General features: G+C 30.0%; 1 long non-coding RNA gene across 1 annotated transcript in view; it reads left to right on the top strand.

Moving 5' to 3' along the window:
- Nucleotides 1-656: 656 nt before the first annotated feature.
- LOC106677087 (uncharacterized) overlaps nt 657-20,042 on the top strand; it is a 163,301-nt gene continuing 143,915 nt past the window's right edge. The window contains exon 1 of the long non-coding RNA XR_001342543.1: nt 657-889. This is a non-coding gene — a long non-coding RNA (uncharacterized lncRNA). The remainder of the gene's footprint in view (nt 890-20,042) is intronic.

Genomic DNA, 20,042 nt, shown 5'->3' with positions numbered 1-20,042 from the left:
TGAAAATTTCGTTCGTATGAGGTCAAGGTCATAAGACATATGAAGGTCATGTAGTATTCTGTTGGAAACGTTACATGGAGAGTAGACTATGTGTCCAGCGTCATATGTTAAAATACTCGCTCGATTGTGACTGCGCTATACAAATGATACCTTGCCTTCATCTTCAGCTTACGAGAGGACTGCTATCTACAATTGATACTTTGCTGCCATCCTCATATGGCTATTATCTACACAGTCTTCCTCCTCAACTTACGGTCAGATAGACATTACTATTCGTTTTCATCTAGCTGACGTTATTAATTTATTATGACCAATGAATATTTTATTTTGTGTTAAAGAAGACATCTCCTTTTTCTATAAGTAGTTTACATTAATTAATTCCTAATTTTTTTCTGTATTATTCTGTTTGTTATCAAATTTTATTGTTTCATTTTAGTTTACTAACCCAATGTTACCTTATTTATAGTATTAATGATTATATCTATATATATATAAAATTATTCCTTATATTCCTTTTGTGCAATAATTTAATAAATTTAAAGAACTTTATTCTACCAAGAAAAGTGGGTTAAGCGGACTCGGTAGAGGTGGCGCAGCCTGGAACGGGAGATAGAGCCGCCGCTTGAGGAGAGCGGAGCTCAGTCGTGGTCCCGCCACCGGCTGGGCCGAGCCTCTCTCAGTCGCTAGGTATCAGTCCAACTCTCGTCTTGACACGTGTGTATTCGTCTACTACCGTCAGCTCGAATTTTAAAAATATTTTCATCAAATATCCCCTCCTATATATCAGTGTTTCCAATACAAACAATTTCAATATCTCACCCATTTTATCTACCTTCAATCTCTACCTCTGTAAGCAAAATGAATTTTTTTCATACATCAGTTCGAGCCTGTAAGTTCAATTTTTAATGTTCACTTATCATTATGGATATGCTGCTTAATATATACGCAAGAGAATTATATCAATGTTTGTGATTTGTATATAACTTATATCCCTTGTATTTCCCATGTAAATAATTATTTATATGCATGTTAATAGAATGACCTTTATAAACATGTGTTGCCATTGACATTCGAATTTTAGAAATTTTTTCTACAAATCGGAATGTACAGTTATTCCATTATAAAAACTTACGGTATTAATTATTTTTAAAAAAAATACTAATACTACTATAACATACAGATTAGTTTTTTCTAATATTTAATACTTAAGGAGTTTGTAAAAGTACACAAGATTATAACAAAAATAAATTAAAACTAGAATATATGTTAAAATATGACTGTTATCAACTGACTTTTTGTCTTGACCCTTTGCCCTAGTAAACTTGATTAACGACCTTACTATAGGCCTATGGGCTCCGAGCTTCCTAAGAGAGAAAAATAAATAAGAGCAGTATTAATTTCGTTCCAAAGTTTATTTTTAAAAGGAAAAACAATTTCACAAAATAAGTTAAATAAATTTTAACAAATGCCACATACTTATTTTCCCCTACAATAAAACTCAATTACACTGATTAAATACAAAACACCCACAGCATTGCCTATGTTTCAATATAACATATAACTCATTTCCATTTCCATAACTAACTCCACGCTCTTCTATTAATTATGTTGGCAGCACTAATTACTTCCTGTTAGCTCGCATAATAAACCATACAATAGAAATATTGGTCTGTGAGTCCGTCCGCATTGCCTAAGGACACACAATGTCGGTCTTGTTAATGATAAATGAACAAGAAAGTAACCTGTTGATTTTCAAAATTTACGAAGGAAAAATTCGATTCCTGTCAAATTATTGTATATTTTAGTACAATCTGTGCAACGAAAATTCTTACTAATTAACCTTTGTTTGTAAGATGAAGTATCTTTTTGGAATGACATCGTTTGAATAAAAACAATTTGTAAAAAAAAAAAAACTTGTATGCGAAATAATTTTTTTTGTTTGTGTGATATTACTTTCTGTTTTATACTTATAGGCAATATTAATAGGCAGCATAGAGCTCATTCACACTATATTTACACATGTATAAATGAAATGATAACAAAATAAGAAATAGAAAAAAGAAACATGATAAATAGATAACAAAATTAAACCTAATTTAAAATAAAATCTAAGAGTAAAATAAATCGGGAAATAATAACTGAGTTTTCTATCAAAATTCATTATATCAACTTTTGCAAAAATATTAGCAGGGCTTTTCATGTAAATAAGTTAATTTTTTATTGAATACGTCGATTTGTGGCTCTTAATAGGGTGGGAGAAATTAAAAAATTGAAATAAAATTAATACTTTTTTTTATAGAATTTTAATTTGTCAAAAATAAAAATAAAATATTTTTTTAAACGAAATATTTACATATAAAGTTTTGATTGAAATTCTTCAACTGTTGTATTTACTGATTACTGATTCAATGTTTGTATTTACTGAAACGACACGTGTCTCTTATTGGAAGGAAAATATTCTACTAAATTATATGTTAAATTATAAAATTTATAAATTATTGTGATCTGTAGAGTTTTGGTTAATATTACATTTCGTTCTCTATATATCTTTACTATTAATATTAAAAAAAAATAATAAAAATATTTTTTTCATCTTGATTTTAATGAAGAGTATAAAAAAATATATTCATCTTGATGTAATTAATATCTTCATAAACCTAATTTATTCAGGTTACTGACTACAATTAATCAATTATGCTACATAACGAAACTTTTTTTTTTTATTTCTTAAAATTATGAACTTTTTGTTTTTTTATTTTTAACAGCGGTTTGAGTAGATTTTTTTTCTGAAAAGTGATTTTTATCTCGTTGAATATTTCATTAAAATAATATAAAATTATTTGTGAACTACAGGAAAAGTACACATAAAATTATGAAATTTAGGAATACTAACAGTTTTCTCTGTTAAATATTTCGATTCACTTTAAATTATTTCAATAAAAATGCTTTTCAATGACATTTTTATTTATATAATTTATTATAGTTAAAAATGTACTGCTATACTAAAGCTACAAGCTACTTGTTTTACATACATTATTATTGAAAAACAATTACACCTAAAATTTGCTTAGGGGAATTAAGTAGTATATTCATACAAGTGGGAGCAGGATGGCTCAGAGCTAAGACACTGTCCTACTAGGGCCTCGGGTTCGAAACCGCCTGTGACCAATAATTATTTATTCTATTATTTTAGCCGAGATGCTTCCATCAATTGGCTATTATAATTTGGGGAAAAATCTGGTAGTCAAGCGTGATTCTGACCAGATCACCTCCTTTCACAACCGCTGGTATAGTAAAAGTATTGTTCCACATCCTTACAAAGTATGGAACCCCTGACCCTCCATGGGTTGTAGCGGTACAAATTTTTTATTTATTCAGTTTTTAATTAATTAATTTTTTTTTTACTATATTAAAATTTTCAGTATAATAAAGTATACTGATTTAAAAGCGCCAATGAAAATATATCAGGCTTAAGCTTTTCTGATTAAGCTAATATAATTTTAAGATTTCGAACTTACAAACTACATAAAAAAAAATCAATATTCCGGTATGATAAATATTTCTTTACTGTTGCCTTTCTTTAATTCTTCTTTATTATTCAAGGACTGGAAGAATTCCTGATAGCGTAGCAAAAATAAACTCACTGGGTTAAATATCAGTGTTTTAATAACACTTAACTCTGCTTTTAAATAGTTACTGCCTGTATTTCATTAAGTTTTTCTGCTGATATTCATCATGAAATATTTTTATATTCACTGTTAAAATTGTCCCTGCGCCGCATAACTATATATAAAAAGAAATTACTTTTATTATTAAGAAGAAAAAGAAAAAGGGGGAATACTTGGAGGAAACCCCACGAATATTAATTCACCTTAACGAAGACAATGAAGTTTACGGTGTCCAGGTCATGCAGTTCGTATTGGCGCTGTTCAAGTATGCCACGGTTGTTGGCAGGAGGCGCGGTAGACCTGAAAACATATGAATGGGCAGAATAAACACAGATAGGAGGAGAACTACGTGCAGCGAATTCAGAAACTTTAACTTGAGACGTGGTCGAGGCTACAGGCAGGAGGTCTTGTACGAGGCTTAGAAAGAAATAGGGAAAAATCAAGGTCAGTTATCTACGAAGCCTTTATGTTACAATATAAAATTTAATCATTGCCATAGTATATATCTGGTGAAAAAAATATAATAGATGTATAGGTTGACAAAATGAAGCATAATAATTGGTCTTAATAAATTGGTCTACAAACTGGAAAAATGAGGCTTGCTATAGGCGGGAGGTCTTGTACAAGGCCTATAAAGAAATTGGTAAAAGTTAAGATCAGTTATCTATATAAAACTTTTTGTTTCAATATAAAATTTAATCTTTGTCATTTGTTTGTAGACTGATATTAATTGTAAAAGAATACTGTGGAAAAAAAAAATGTTATCTTTCTATTATATTGTATCATCAAAAAATGTAATTTATATATGTCCGATCACGGATTGATCAGTATGCTGTGTAATGTTGCAACCTGATGTATTTGGGCAGCATGAATGAATAAATTTCTTTCTCTAATAAAAAAAAAAATGTATCAGGCGAAATACGCTGAAGAAATTATTGGAGATAATGTTGTTTACTTTAGTCGAAATCATTCAACTATTGATCAATTATTTTCATTATGTCAAACATTACGAAAAAAGTTGGAATAGATCGGGATAGTTATATAGATTTCAAAAAGGTTTACGATTCTATTGACCGCCAGAAGCTGTATAATATTCTTATTGAAGATGAAATACTGAAGAACTTAAGGAAATCTTGTACGGATGTGCTTGACCGAAAAGCTTCATAAGGTACGAATCGGTGATCATTATTCTGAGAAATTCCAAGTTCGGTCGGGTTGATAAAGCAAGGGGATTCTTTATCACCTATCTTATTTAATCTAGCACTAGAACACGTCATTAAAAGTGTGATGAATACTGAAAAGTGGTTAACATTAGGTGGTAAAATACCGGTGCTTGGTTTGCTGATGTTTTAGTATTATTAGGTGAGTACAAGGAAACGAGAGAACTAAATATTACTCTGTTGATAAACTCAGGTAAGGAACTTGTTCTTTAAATAAATACAGATAAAACAAAATATATGGTTATTAATAGGAGCGAGAGCAATTTCGGTGACATAGATATAGGAGGAAATACTTTTGAACAGATAAATAGGTTTAAGTATTTAGGTTCGGCAATTACTAGAAAAAACGAAGTTGATAGAGAAATAAATTTGAGGTTGAAGGCAGGAAATGTAAGTTATTTTTCAATTTCGAAACTGCTTAGCTCCTCTCTTATATCTAAAAATCTAAAAATTAGAATATAGAAAACTATTATCCTTCCCACTGTTCTTTATATATGCGAAATGTGGTCTCTTACACTAAGGGATGAACCGCGCCAAAAGGTTTTTGAAAACAGTATTACGTAAAATATTTTGACCAAAAAAGGATGAATTAATGGGAGAATTTCGAGAATTTGAGAAGCCTTTATTATTATTAATATTATTATCAAATGGACTTTATACTAAATGAAAGAAATCGGATTCTGCTAGATCAATTTGAATTTGAGATATAAAAAAAATGAATTTGTAATTTTTTAAATATCAAAAAATCTATACTTCATTGTTATCATAATGAAAAGGAAAAACTCTTCTTTCTAAAAGTACCTGAAATCATCCGAGCAATAAACTTTTAATTTAGGAAGATATGGAAACTCAATATAGCGATTGAAAATATCATAAAACATTTTTAAAAGTTTATATTTACAGGTCAGTAATATTAAGCTTTTTAAATAAGATCTTTTAATTTTTTTTATAAATAAAAGAATAATAATGTAAAAATTAAATGTATAAGAGATCAAATTTATAACGAAATTGATGTATTATGAAAAAAAAAAAATAGTGGAAGAAGATAGTTGACTGTATGAAGTAGAATTGGAAGAAGATAGTTGACCGTATAAAGTAAATTGGAAGAAGATAGTTGACTGTATGAAGTAGATTGGAAGAAGATAGTTGACCGTATCAAGTAGATTGGAAGAAGATAGTTGACCGTATAAAGTTAATTGGAAGAAGATTGTTGACTGTATAAAGTTAATTGGAAGAAGATTGTTAACTGTAACAAGTAGATTGGAAGAAGATTGTTGAGCGTATGAAGTAGCCACCACTCAGACTATCTTCCAGTCATAAATTAGGGTAAAAGATTTTCAAACATTTCATCACAAAAAAAAAAAAAAAGAAATATTATTCGCTTGCTGGAGCTAACAGATAGCACGCTTTGCTAACTTGAAAAATTAATTGCTCGTGGATATTCAAATGTACCTCAGGTAAGAAGAGCTTTTCCATTATCTTATGAAAAAGATAGAGCGTAAGTTTTCAACATTTGAAAGCAGTAAAAAGTCACTTAACACATTTAAAAAAAAAAACAGAAATACATTATTTTATATCTTTAATTCAAATTGACCTAGTTGTGTCCGATTCGTAAGTTCTTTATAAAGTCCTTTTAATAATAAAAAAGCCGTTTTTTAATAAATAAATATAAAAATTTTGTTTCATTCCAGTATCTTCGACCATACGAGAGTATGGTACTGTACTCCTAATGAAGGAAAATGGAGTTTATTTGCGATTTCAGCAGACCAAAATAATATCAGCGAATATAAAAAAAAAAGTTTTATTGTATACTTTGATATCTTATACAATATAGTTAATCAGACTGTTAATAACCAGCTTTTCTACATACTCCGTCAAGACACAAATTAAACAGATCACTAGGCTTTACTCACTACTACGTTTCAGTATACCCAACTCGTTGCTTCATCTCAAAGTATATGTTTTGAGCTGAGGAATTATTTTTTTAAGCAACAGGTGTAATAACGCACTTTTTTTCCTGAGGTTATCTATTGCCCATAAATGAATAGCAGAAAGGCTTCGGGAGAAATCCGCCCGATACAAAGCAAATTACTAAAATAAATTGTAGGCCTCAGAGGCGGAAAAATACCTACCTTTCAATGTAGGCTCAGCATTTGTTCTCTGGTTATTGGGTTATTTCCTCCAATATAACTCAAGGAAATAATACTACAGCCCAATTTTCTTATTTCTTATTTATTGTATTAGAAAATATTTTGTAGATTATTAATTTTTAAATTGAGGACAAAAAGTTTTATTACATACATAAACATACTTAACATCATTTCATTTTTGAGATTTATTAATACTATTAACATGAGCCTAAAACATAATATTCAAAATTTATGTTTGAATTTTGATGTAAAATAAAAAAATTAAATTGATTCAAGTTCAGAATGAATATAATTTAAATTTTTGTATGAAGTGAATTGAATATTAGCTAAAAAGTTTACATTTTATAACAGCTAACGAACTTGAAGAATATTTGCTAGTAAATCAAATTGTTGACATTTTTATTTTTTATTTTATTTATGAGTTGGAACTGAAAATAATTATTAGTTGTTATTTCAAATTACGATTTAATTTTTGTTTTCGTAAAGTGGAAATTTCATTAGAATTGTTAAATTTCAGATTTTCACATTCATTTATTTTTTATTTCTCAAATATTAAAATATTCCGTCCCACATTTATATTGTGCTCTGTGATTTACATCCCCAAAACGTAATTAAGGAATAAATTTTAAAATACGTACATAAAATAAAATATAAATTTTAATCTAGGTTTTGAGAAATTTAGACTTATCCTAACCTACATAGTGTTGCTTATCATACGACAGGGCATGAGATATGGAATAGCAGACAGCGCGGTGACACTTTGGTAAAGCACGATGTTATAACTTCAAGGACACGGGTTCGAATCCAGCTGGGCAGAAAATTGTTTTCTGTTACACTGTAGCCGTGAGTCAACACTGTGGGTTCTGGAGCCCTCCTGGATTCCACCCAGCCTCTTAAATTGGTTACCCTTAATTGGTAAAAAATAAAATTTCGAATTTTTCCCAGCCTATATCTATACGTCTCTGAAAAAATTGAAGAAAATCTGAAATGGTAAGGTTCAAAAGTTTCTTGAATTGTGGAATGACTCAACCATCTTTTTACCACTATCTGTATGATTTTCCAGTATATATAATAAATATAATAGATATCTAATAAATATTTTAAGTATTCATCGGATATTTTAATATAAAATACTGGTTTAAAATTAATTTTTCCTTATGAAAGTAACATCCTTCTCCAGACACTACCTCAGAGGATCATCCCTCATTGTGGATTACTATTTGAAATGCTAATGAAGTACTCCTGAGCCGGGAATAGCTTTCAAGTTGCTGGAATTACCGAACTTGGCAGAGTGGAAGCAGGAGACTGGATCGCTTCGGGGGTTCGCCCTTGTGGTACATACCAAATAACTAAACTTCTTTACGATACTCCACCTCATGGGAGATAAGTAGATAACCGACCCTCATTACGGGATGGATCGGAAGAAGAAATACCTCTTTTCGAGCTACAATCCGAAGCTCTCCTGTTTCGAGGTAAACATTCGTTAATTGAGAGTCATTAAGTGATCCCGTTTTATAAATTCTTAGAACAAAATTAGAATGTAGCAACAATCTAGAACTGAAATATAACTTATTTTTACAACCAGTGACACAAATTACATTTATTTCGGTAGAACAACCGGAATATAACGGTGCCAATGTTCCACCTCCAAGAATTATGTATAAAATCAAGAGGGTCGATGTACGTGTGTGTGATGATAAAGTTAAAAACCTATAAAAATAAGTTGACAAAAGACAAAAAAAAAAAAAAAAGAAGAAGAAGAAAACAAAGGCAGTTTAGGGAGAATGCTGGCCACATTTTTTTTTACTTTAACCGAATGTCTGGAGTGCGGGGTTGTTCAGTGGTAAAGCGCTGGGCTACTAACTTAAATTCTGTAGTGGATAATTATTTATTGCTGTAGCAGTTTCTGGATTCAGGGAGCCTCCCGTAGTCCACACAGCCTTATAAGGTGGTTACCTTTAATTAAGGAAATGTCTGGTGGTTAAGCAGAACATGAACAAATCACCTCCTTTTGTTGTTCAATAAACAGTAATTCTTTACTAAGTACTGATCCACTGACCCTTCATGAGTTGTTGCGGTACATATTTTCATTTTCATAACAGATTGTCTAGAAACGATATTCCCTACTCAAATACTCCTACCAAGGAACTTTTGAGTTGCAGTGATATATTTTTATTTTTTTAGAAGAGAAAAACTGAAATGGTAATATATACTATAGAATTAAAATTGTATATAGATGAATGAAATGTTTTTCAGGAAACTATAAAACTAAATACAACTACGTGGGTAAAAAAAAGTCTCGAAATAAATATGGATAAAACAAAATATATGGTTAGCTGCAGAATTCTGGTGGTAAGTTGTAGGAGGAATTACATTCGAACATTTAGATAAGTTTAAGTATTTAGTTTAAATTTAGGTATTCTACACTCCCAAGAAAAAACGAAATTTATAAAGAAATAAAAGTGAGGTTAAAGACGAGAAATGCTTGTTATTTTTCAATTTTCGTAGCTTGCGCCTTCTGTCCAGAAATTTAAAAGTTTGAATTTACAAAATACTATTATTTTATTACTATTATTAATACTAAACTATTATTCTTCCTCTTACGTTAAGGGACAAACAGCTCCTTAAGATTTCGAAAATAAAATATTGCGTAAAATATTCGGACCGAAGAGAGATAAGTTATCCTGAGTTTTTTTATAGAATACACAATGCCGAATTGCGGAAACTGCATCCGGTTAATATAATTCGAGTTATAGCATTGCGGCGAATAAGAAGGGCGAGTAAGATTGTATATCTTGTTACGAACGGATCCTAGAAAAATAATAAATAATAAAGTGAAACGTAGCTGGGAGGATTAGTTAAATCGAGCAATATTTAAAAAGCGCCTGAAATTGAAAAACGGCGTGAAACTCTCCACCTCCTTCCTTCATGGTAGCCTTACTTATCTAACTTTTTAAATAGACAATTATAGGGAGTAGGTTACTCGATGTACGACATGCCATAATCTCACAAGATAAGATCATAACACAAAAAAGGCAATCCTTCCCCGCCGGACCCACCCCACTAAGATCCCCAGGGAGCGACGGTCCTATATCACTTTTGAAATATTAGCTTAAAACAGAAAGAGGAGACTTTAAAATAGTTAAATCGAGCAATATTTAAAAAGTGCCTAAAATAATAAATATAATAAAGCGCTGAGCATTTTATTATTATTATATTTTTATAAATAAATTGTTTTGATTTCACGGATCCAATTTTTTTTTTAAATTTAATTTGTGGTTAGGGTGAGGTAGAGTTTTTCATTTTGGTATTGATGTAATGATATCATATACTTTTTTGTGTTCTAGTTCGTCCAAAAAATATATATCCCTAAAATTTGGGGTTGAGTTCCTAAGGAGTTTCTGCAAGTGTTGAATCCAGTTTCTTGGAATTTCCACTTGCTCTTATGTTTAACATAATTTGATTCCAGAGTTGATGGGAGAGAAAGGAGAAACGAAGTTAGTGTGAAAATCAAATAAAAATTTAGCACAGGGCGGCTAAAAGTATCTTCATTTACTTACACAGCCGTCAGAGCCCGCTCCGGTAGTAACAAGGAGGGGGCAAAACGATTATCAACTTATGCTTCCTGTCACTAGACTCAGACTGCATTAAAATTCAGTTTGTGCAGGAGGACTAACACGTGAAAAGCAACTTAAAACTTTTTTAATTTGTTTTCTTATAACTTTAAACTATTTCAAAGCGATCATGCATTATATTTAAATGTTGTATCGTGGGCTCTTCAGCTGATCTCAGACTGATCGGGGGTTCCACGACAGCATTTTATTTATTTTCTCATATATTTATGTATTTGTATTATGTATTTAATGTATTTGTATTATGTATCTCTATGGGTCCCTGATGGAAACCGACTGAAAAGGTATACAATATATTTAACTCAAGGACTAGATACTATAGACCCCCTTGCTATGGTGTGCTAGATATGCATATTTGTAATTAATCATTGGAGTTCTTTTCCCAAAGTATCGTTTTTATCAATTTACTATGCTATTGTTATGAGGTGGCATACAGGGATTCTTAATTATAAAGTGAAGTCTTGATTGCATTGGTTTATATTTACAATTATGTACAAATGAGTTAGAATAATCTTATGAGAGAGCATGGTAGATCTATTTCCTTAAAGTTTAATTATGATATTATGAATTGAGAAATACCATTTGGGATATTTGTTATCCGTATTGACTTTAAGTTTAAATTAAGTTTAAATTCTATAACTGTCATTCAAAATACAACTGAAAGGTCTTACTTATCTTGGTGCGTCTGTCAGCCTTGGCAGTAGTGGCGGCGAGTTCTTCATTTCGTTTGTGGTCTGCTGGCGGATCTTCGTTGATTCTCTGCTGTGCTTTCCTGTTGGGCGGCGTCTCTCTCGGACTCTTACCCGACTCTGGACTAGTCTTGTACAGCTTCCCTCCTGGCTGTACCTCCTCGACCGTGTTTCTCCCTCTACAACTGCGACTTTTAACCGCCTATCTCCAATCCTTGCCTTCTCAGTGGCTAAATCCAGCTCCCACTCTCTTTTACTTCGAGTCTAGAGGGAAGGGGTGGGCAGATCATCGCCTTTTAGGTTCCTTGTTGGGCGGCGTCTCTCCCTTGATTCTGGCCCAAGCAATTAGCTCTTCATGTCGTGAAGACCAGGGGTGTCCACGGCCGCAGGTCCATACCCAAGTGTGTAGCTGTAGCTCCTTATCAGCTAGTTTTTTTTACCTAAGTCGACATATATTTGTTTTATTCCTTTTCGCATAAAGCCAAATAAAAATGTACCGATACATTATTCCTCTTTTTCACTTTCTCATACCTCTCCACTCCAGTTATCCGCAAAACCGTTTAATCAATTAAGCAAATTTACAAAAATTATCAATAGATAGCAACGCATAAATAAACAATCACAGCAGTAGAACAGATTACTAAAAAAAAAAAAAAAGGACAACAATTAAGTAAGTTAATTGTAATCAATAAATAAAAAAATGAATAATTTCATCAACTTTTTTAAGTAAATTTAAGTTTTAACGATTTCATTAATGAAATCGTTAAAACTTAAATTTATTTATATTAAGTAAATTTAAGTTTTAAAATCTTTCTTGTTGGGGGTATTTGATAAAGGAATCCTGTTTCTAGATAATATACGTAAAAATATATAATTTTTAGGTCTAAGACTAATGATTCTGCTCACCTTAAAATAGTTTAGGTGGTTAAGTATGAACAATTTTAAGATTTTCTGTTTTATTATTGCGGCGTGTTATAGTTCTTAATGCTAGATTTTGTAGATTTGAAATTTTCGATAAATTACTATCAGCACAAGCACTATACCATTCGATCCCAATCTTAATATCGATTCCATTGCAACTCGAACTGTAAATACACTAAGTATTTTAACGTAATAACTATGATATCGTATTATGGTTCTTGAATTTTTACATCAAAGATATAAAGTTAAATTGGTGAAGCACCAATCAGTCCTTAAAACCTTGTATTGAGTTACAGGCTTATGTACTAGTGTTGTATGTTATACGAATTAAACAATAAAATTAAGGAAAACATACTTTATTTTGTACCTATTGGTATTCTCTGTAGGTTGAGTAGTAAGCCTTGATTATTCCCATGTGTAAAGTTAAATACTGACTGGTCCCAAAAACCACGGTCAACCCTAAGTAAATACAAACCCAGCGTTCACTGAACGCATGACTACCTACCCGTCATTAAAATCCAAACATTTTCTGAGAGTAATTTCAAACACCTTTTATTCTAGTAAAAGTTAAAACAGCTATCTAACTAACTTAATAATAAAAGATTTTTTTTTCTTTTTTCAAATTATGTAGGGAAAGCTTTGATGAAAAATAAACGTTTTTTAACTTATATTTATAAAAATGTTCAAGTCTCCCTATTTATAAATTTATATAATTTAGTTTGTCATTTGGACCGTAAAAAATTTTAATCTGGACGGTAAAATATATTATTTTATGATGTTTTACAACATTGATAGATGCTGTTAAAAAATAAGGCTTTGAATTGAAGGAAATTGATACAGATATTTCAAAACATAAGTGGGTATATAAGCAATATTTTCTTAAGCCTAATAATGAGTTATAATAAATATCTTTAATAATAATTTTATTATGGGGTGGCATTTTGAATAATAATAACATTAAAGAAAAATAATCAGATAACACTGTCATTTTTTTTTCTACCCTTAAAATATAATTAGTAGTCCATATATGTATAATACATGAAATGTATTGCATATATTCTTTTACTCAAATCCCTTAGATTTCAGTCTAGCTAAGGTGGTGTAGTCTAGCTATAGCCTAAGACTACACCATGGAATTAATGGAACGAAAAAATTGTGACATGCTTTATTATAATTATATTTTCAACATTAACGGGACTAATGTTATTCTGTGATCTGTAAGGAAAATTTAAACTTATTCTTTACACATTTAGTAGACCCTCAAAAGTTACTAGTAACACCAGTCAACATGAAGTTTGTATCTGGTTTCTACATGTGAAATTCTGATTAATCCCTCGAAACAAATAAAAAAAAAGTGATTTAGCCAAATAAATTTGGCTTTAATAAGAACTAAAACGATATTCCAGATTATTAGCGAAATCAGCGTCCTTTTTTTTTTTTTTAATAACAAAACTACTAACATAATAGCTCAGACTTTCCAAGATTAAGCTCTTCTAAAATTGACTATTGTAACCAATAAGTCAACATTATTGTAATTGTCTCGATTATTTGTTGTACAAGAACAACTGTATAAAACAAATTTCAGTAAGTTTAATTAGCTTTAATCTCTGGCCATAACAGAATGCTCGGGCTCAAAATGACGGATAATTTAAAATATTGATAAGTCAAATGTGACTGCAAAGATTTAAAAAACTGTTCAAGTTGTAATTATTAAATTGTTAAAAAAAAATTAAAGTAAGTGGCCAGAGGTGATTTTTATAATTATAATAAAATGTAAATGAAATAAACAATTAAATTGTGTTCTATTGTAAAAATCTTTTTAGTATTTTTTTTTTTACAATTTAATTAAGAATTCATAATAATAAGTTAAATATTTTTTTCCATGATTTTTCAAATTCGACGTACGGTAGTAGTGGAATTTGGCTGTCCGCATTATCATGAAAATCATTTAGCCTAAACATTGTGTTATCGGCTGAAATTAAAATTATCAATCCAAGTGTAAAGTAACAAGATTCAATTGTTAGAAAAAAAAAGAATATTATGCTATATAAATTAAAGAATTTCAGATTTAAAAAATAAAAAGATATTTTGTATGAACTGTATTTTTCAATAAAAAAAATAAAATAAAACACTTATAGAAAAAACCTCAAAGGTAACCCCTTCGGAAATTAACTCATCAGCATTCCCTATTTGTATTTTAGTACATTGATCCTGTAATTCATGTTCACTGATCCATGTAAATAAATCTGATATTGTGAATAACCAATGTTCTTTTATAGTCGATGATACATTCAGTATTCGAAGCTTGTCAAAGAGATTAGTTTGATTATGATAATGCTATCTGATGGAAAGTTATTTTTGCTTAACAGACAAGCAGTGTGTACTTAAAAATGTCAGTAGATTAACATAAAATAGGCCCGATTAATCCATGTATAAAATTCTTAGCCAATGCGAATCTGGGCACTCCTTCCGGAATTGATCTATTTGGATGATCCTGGTTCTTATAATTAATTAATTTAAAATTTCTAGAATGTAGGCCTAGTAATTTTACGATAGGTACAGTGTCGAATCTAAGTAATTACAATTATATTAGTTTTTAATTAGTAAAAACAATTACTTCGGTTTAACCTGTAATTGCTGTTTTAATGAGGACTACAACTACAATTATATCGGTGCATAAAGTAGTTGAAATTAGCAATTACAATAACGTTGTTAATACTCCGATTTTATTACAAGTAACGAGTGCAAATACAAATTCTGAGAGATTAATTTAAGACCAAATCGTTGTTGTTTTGTGCCATGAGAAAATTCCTTTAATATTAAAGCTTAGTAAAGTTTGTATAACCTTCGCTGGTAATCAAAATTTAATAACCTAAGTAATTGACTTTACTAAACATCCTGTTGTTGTCAAATGCTAGTCACATGTCAAATATAGTTTAAAACTTGCACTAAACTCTGATGTTATATTTTTTCATTTTCAGCGTTTCAAGAGCTACAGGATTTTAACCTTACTGGATGTTTTTATTAATAATTGCATTATAATGAATATTTCACATTATTATTTCTTATTCCCAAAATGCAAATATTCACTGAATAAAATTATAAAATTAACTACAAATTAGTTTTATTTCAGAAATTATTTACAAAATACAAACGATGATAGAATAATAAAAGTCATAAAATATATATAATTGTTTTATATCATCAATATTATACAATACAAATTATATCTTAATAAAATACAACAATCATAAGTAGACTATGGAAAATATTGTGATCAAATACGACTGACGACAATAGTTTTCTACTAATAAAAATCAGGGTAATGAATTCATAAAATAACTCAAAAAGTATGGAATGAACTTGACTGAAAATAAGAATATAATATATCTCAAGGACTAGGTATATCCAAAAAAAAAATGTACATATATTTAAATAAATATACACCAAAGTTTACTCGGAAGTAAAATCAAAGGCACTAAAATATAGCAGAGAAAAATTAAAGGTAGTTATTTGACCAATAATAACCAGTTTTTAAGATTAATAAAAATAAGAAAGAACCATATCAAAGATTTATTTTTTATTATTCTTTGTAAATGATATATTAATTAGTTGTCCAGGTAGACATTTGAAGAAACATAGTTATATATAATAGATTCGGTAGATTTAGTTTTTTTCTAATATTCTGTAGTATTGCAGGGAGCGCTAAATATTTTAATATTTTATTTAAGTACATAAAATAAATTGTAAATTTTAATCTAGGTTTTGAGAAATTTAGACTTATCCTAACCTACAGAGTGTTGCTTATCATATGTGAAAGGGAATGGGACATGGAATAGCAGGGAAGCTACAATGCTAAACTCCAAGGACCCGGTTTCGAATCCAGCTGGGGAGAAAATTGTTTTCTGTTACACTGTAGCCGTGATTCGACGAATGGAGCCCTACTGGGGTCCACCCAGCGTCTTTAATTGGGTACCCTTAATTGGTAATAATCTGGTGGTCGAGCGTGATTCTGACTAAATCGCATCCTTGCACAACCGTTGGTCTCGTAACAGTACTCCCTTATTCTGGTAGATATTTGAAAAAACACAGCACTATATAATACTTTTTAAGTGGTGATTCGATAGATTTAGGTTTTTTTTCTAACATTCTGTAATTAACTATTTTATATTCTAAATGAATTACCGTTCATAAATTTGAGTATAACAAGTAGAATTATTGAGGTGGTAGAGTTGCGACAATGTTGAGATTACTGCTGCTAAAAATGTTCATTTTTTAGATTATATACATCATAACAAACCCACGGGAACAATCATAAGGAGTCACCTCTACAATTGGTGACCCCGACGATAAAAAAAAAAGAAGTTAAATAAAACAAAATAAATGGAAAAATAAAATTAAATGATGAAAATTCTTACGTATTGAATGATTGCCGAGTGTAAAAGCAAAGCTCAGAGAAAAAAAGAGTACAATAAAAATATTAACTTATATATATTTTTTTTCCCTCTCTTGTTGTCACTATTATTTTCGTTGGTTATACACATTAATAACAAAAAACAACAGAAAATTGATTTAGTTTTTTTATAAAACAAAAATAAGGGAAAAATACAACCTCAGTGATAGATCTTAGCTGCTACTGTTTTTAAAAAATAATTTAATAAATACAGAATTTTTGAATAATTAAAATTCTATATTTAAAAATTATCAATTTCATTTCAAGATTTGAATATCCTTTCTTAACATAAGTGTTTAAATTCAACATTTTAATAGCAATTTAGCTAATCCACATAAGACCCCACCATAATAATTTTCCAAAATTAGATTGTTGTTGTTCCCGAATTGTTGCTGTGTGAGGGTAGAGTTTATTAAGTGTCATGAAATTTTTTTTTTTGACAGTAATACAAATCTAATATCAAACATCTGGATTTGTGTAAACCGCAAAATCCAAGTGGAAGAAATGAGGAAAAGACCCCTCAAGGGCCTTTGAAAACAGGCGACAAGGAAGGGGAGTGCGTTGCGGCTTTCATCTTTTCGATTGGATATAATATTATGTTCCCATCGACGCCTTCTTCTACCCCTTAGTTGTTTACCATCATCCTCTGCCGTGACACCCTAACCCATTTAGATGTACTCCTTTCCCCTCTTAGCTCTTAGTAAGCGTGTTATTTAGCGGCAGGTGTTTGTGCATCAATAATCCGTGCAAAAAAATATTTTGACATGACATGAACGGAGGTATCGTTGGATTCTTTACCTTATTAACTGTCGTGAATTGTTTTTTATTATTGTATAATTTATTTATGCAATAATTATTTGATTATCTAAATAATCCAGCCAGCTTGATTAACTAAATAGTCTATCCAGCCTCATAAAGTGTATCCCCCTTAATTTGGGAAAACTCTGTTGGTCGAGCGTGATCTTGGAAACAATCACCTCTATTGTAAAAACGTCGTTTTAACAGTGCTTCCTTACAAAGTACTGAACTTTGTAATCTTCATGGGTCGTAGGAGTTCCCATTATTATTATCTAAATAATGAAGATTTAACAATTCTGTCTATTTTTTCAAGAATAAAAAGCTCATTTATTCAGTTTTATTATTCTCAGGGGCATATATACGATAACTGTAAGTTTCCATGTGAACAAAGGTTCAATCTTCGAGAATTATATAGTTGGCAATACTTCTTCATCACTACTGTTCTTATTCTAGAGTATTATCGTCACGAAAGTCGCTATATCGACAGTGTAATGTAATTGCTGACATTAAGTTATTTCTCTAATATAACCTTTAATTAATAAAGACAAACAATTAAATTATTATCACATTTATTTTAAATTATTAAGTTAATAATAAATGATTATTTAATTATAGCAAATTAAATAAAAGAAGTAAGGAGTGGTTTTACCCTTTACCAAATCACCTTGCACAGCCGTTGGTCAAGTAATAGTACTTGCTTACAAGCAGTACAACCTAAGTCTTTGTAACGGTGCAGATTTAAGATGAGGTTTAGTCGACGCCGGATATTTGATATATTGAACACTAAACTGGTCATGCTGAATCATATTCAACTATTTAAAAGTTAAAACATACATTAATTTTTTTTTTATAAAAACAACCTCCCCAAATCACTCAATACTACATACTACAATAAATTTAGAAGACCCTTCCATGGATTGAAAGAAAAAACCTATAAAAAGAAAGATATCTCTTCGTCCTGATACTATTATAAAAATTAGGTGATAAAACATGCCTAATAGCTTAGCGGTGGCTCAGAAACAGATATAAAAATTATGGGCACTTCAGTTTGATTTATACTCGCAGTTTCAACGGTTTTAATAAACCTTTCACTTTAAAGGAACAATTCAAAGGAAAATAAACCCTACTTTAAGGAAGGTGGCGATTTTATCATCAACATCCCCTCTAGGAAATTTGATAACATTTTTTATGCAATTCAGGTCATTATACTTTTATATCTGTTCCCATTTATAGTTATAAGATTCTTTAATATAGGATTTCAATAGGCCATAAGATAATATCTATGTCCAATATTTGTAAAAATAAAATAAAATCTTATCACTTTGCCGGAAAAAAGTAGTAAAAGAGCTATGTACTAAGTCCATAAATTTTGGTAATGCACTTCGAATCGATGAAAGGCTACTCAAGAAGACTAGTGATAGGACATAAATATGGTGCGGGGCGCGTATCAAAAGACTTTCAACTACTACCATATATATGGCCCCAAGGTTTGTGAATATTAATAGGTTGGTATTGAAGTTATCCCGATTTTTTTTTTATTTTCAACTACGAGGAAAGACGAAAATAATGAACAAAATATTTTGCAGTTGCTATAAAAATTTATATTTTAGGGTTCCTCGAGAAGTGAATAAAGAATATAAATTTTGTTCTTACAAGAATACAATATTTTAACAAAAGATAACGAAGCCGTAAGACCGGACGTTCTTGGTTTTTACTGTTCGGATCGGATGTTTCTATTTTTGACTTTTTAATATTTTGTATTTATCCGTTTATTATTAATTTTGGTTGAATGTGACCATTTGTCACTATTACTTATTTCCCAAGGTTGTGGTAGATTGCAATATTTATCAATTAATAAAAATTTGAATTTAGAAAAACCTTAGTTTCTTTTTATGGTTCATTAAAATAGTGAACTTAGAAACAAAAGAAAGAATAATAATTTAGAAATAAATGATAAGAAAATGGTAAATCATTTTGAGTCTTTCAGTTAAAAAGGAATATTTTTGAGTCTTTCAGTTCAAATGGAATATTTTTGGGTCTTTAGTTCAAATGGAATATTTTTCAGTCTTTCAGTTCAAAAGGAATATTTTTCAGTCTTTCAGTTCAAAAGGAGTATTTTTCAGTATTTCAGTTCAAAAGGAATATTTTTGAGTCTTTCAGTTCAAATGGAATATTTTTGGGTCTTTAGTTCAAATGGAATATTTTTCAGTCTTTCAGTTCAAAAGGAGTATTTTTCAGTATTTCAGTTCAAAAGGAGTATTTTTCAGTATTTCAGTTCAAAAGGAGTATTTATCTATGTATTATCGAAAGAAGAAGAATTTATAAATAAATGATAAGAAAATGGTAAATCATTTTGAGTTTTTCATTTCAAGATGAATATTTTTCAGTCTTTCAGTTCAAATGGAATATTTTTGAATCTTTCAGTTCAAAAGGAATATTTTTGAGTCTTTCAGTTCAAAAGGAATATTTTTGAGTTTTTCATTTCAAGAGGAATATTTTTGAGTCTTTCAG

The sequence above is a fragment of the Halyomorpha halys genome, unplaced genomic scaffold (assembly GCF_000696795.3).
Source record: "Halyomorpha halys isolate HHAL.00 unplaced genomic scaffold, Hhal_1.1 Scaffold87.1, whole genome shotgun sequence".
Taxonomy (NCBI): domain Eukaryota; kingdom Metazoa; phylum Arthropoda; class Insecta; order Hemiptera; family Pentatomidae; genus Halyomorpha; species Halyomorpha halys.
Note: the sequence above shows the minus strand (reverse complement) of the source record. Positions and strands in the feature narration are given on the sequence as shown.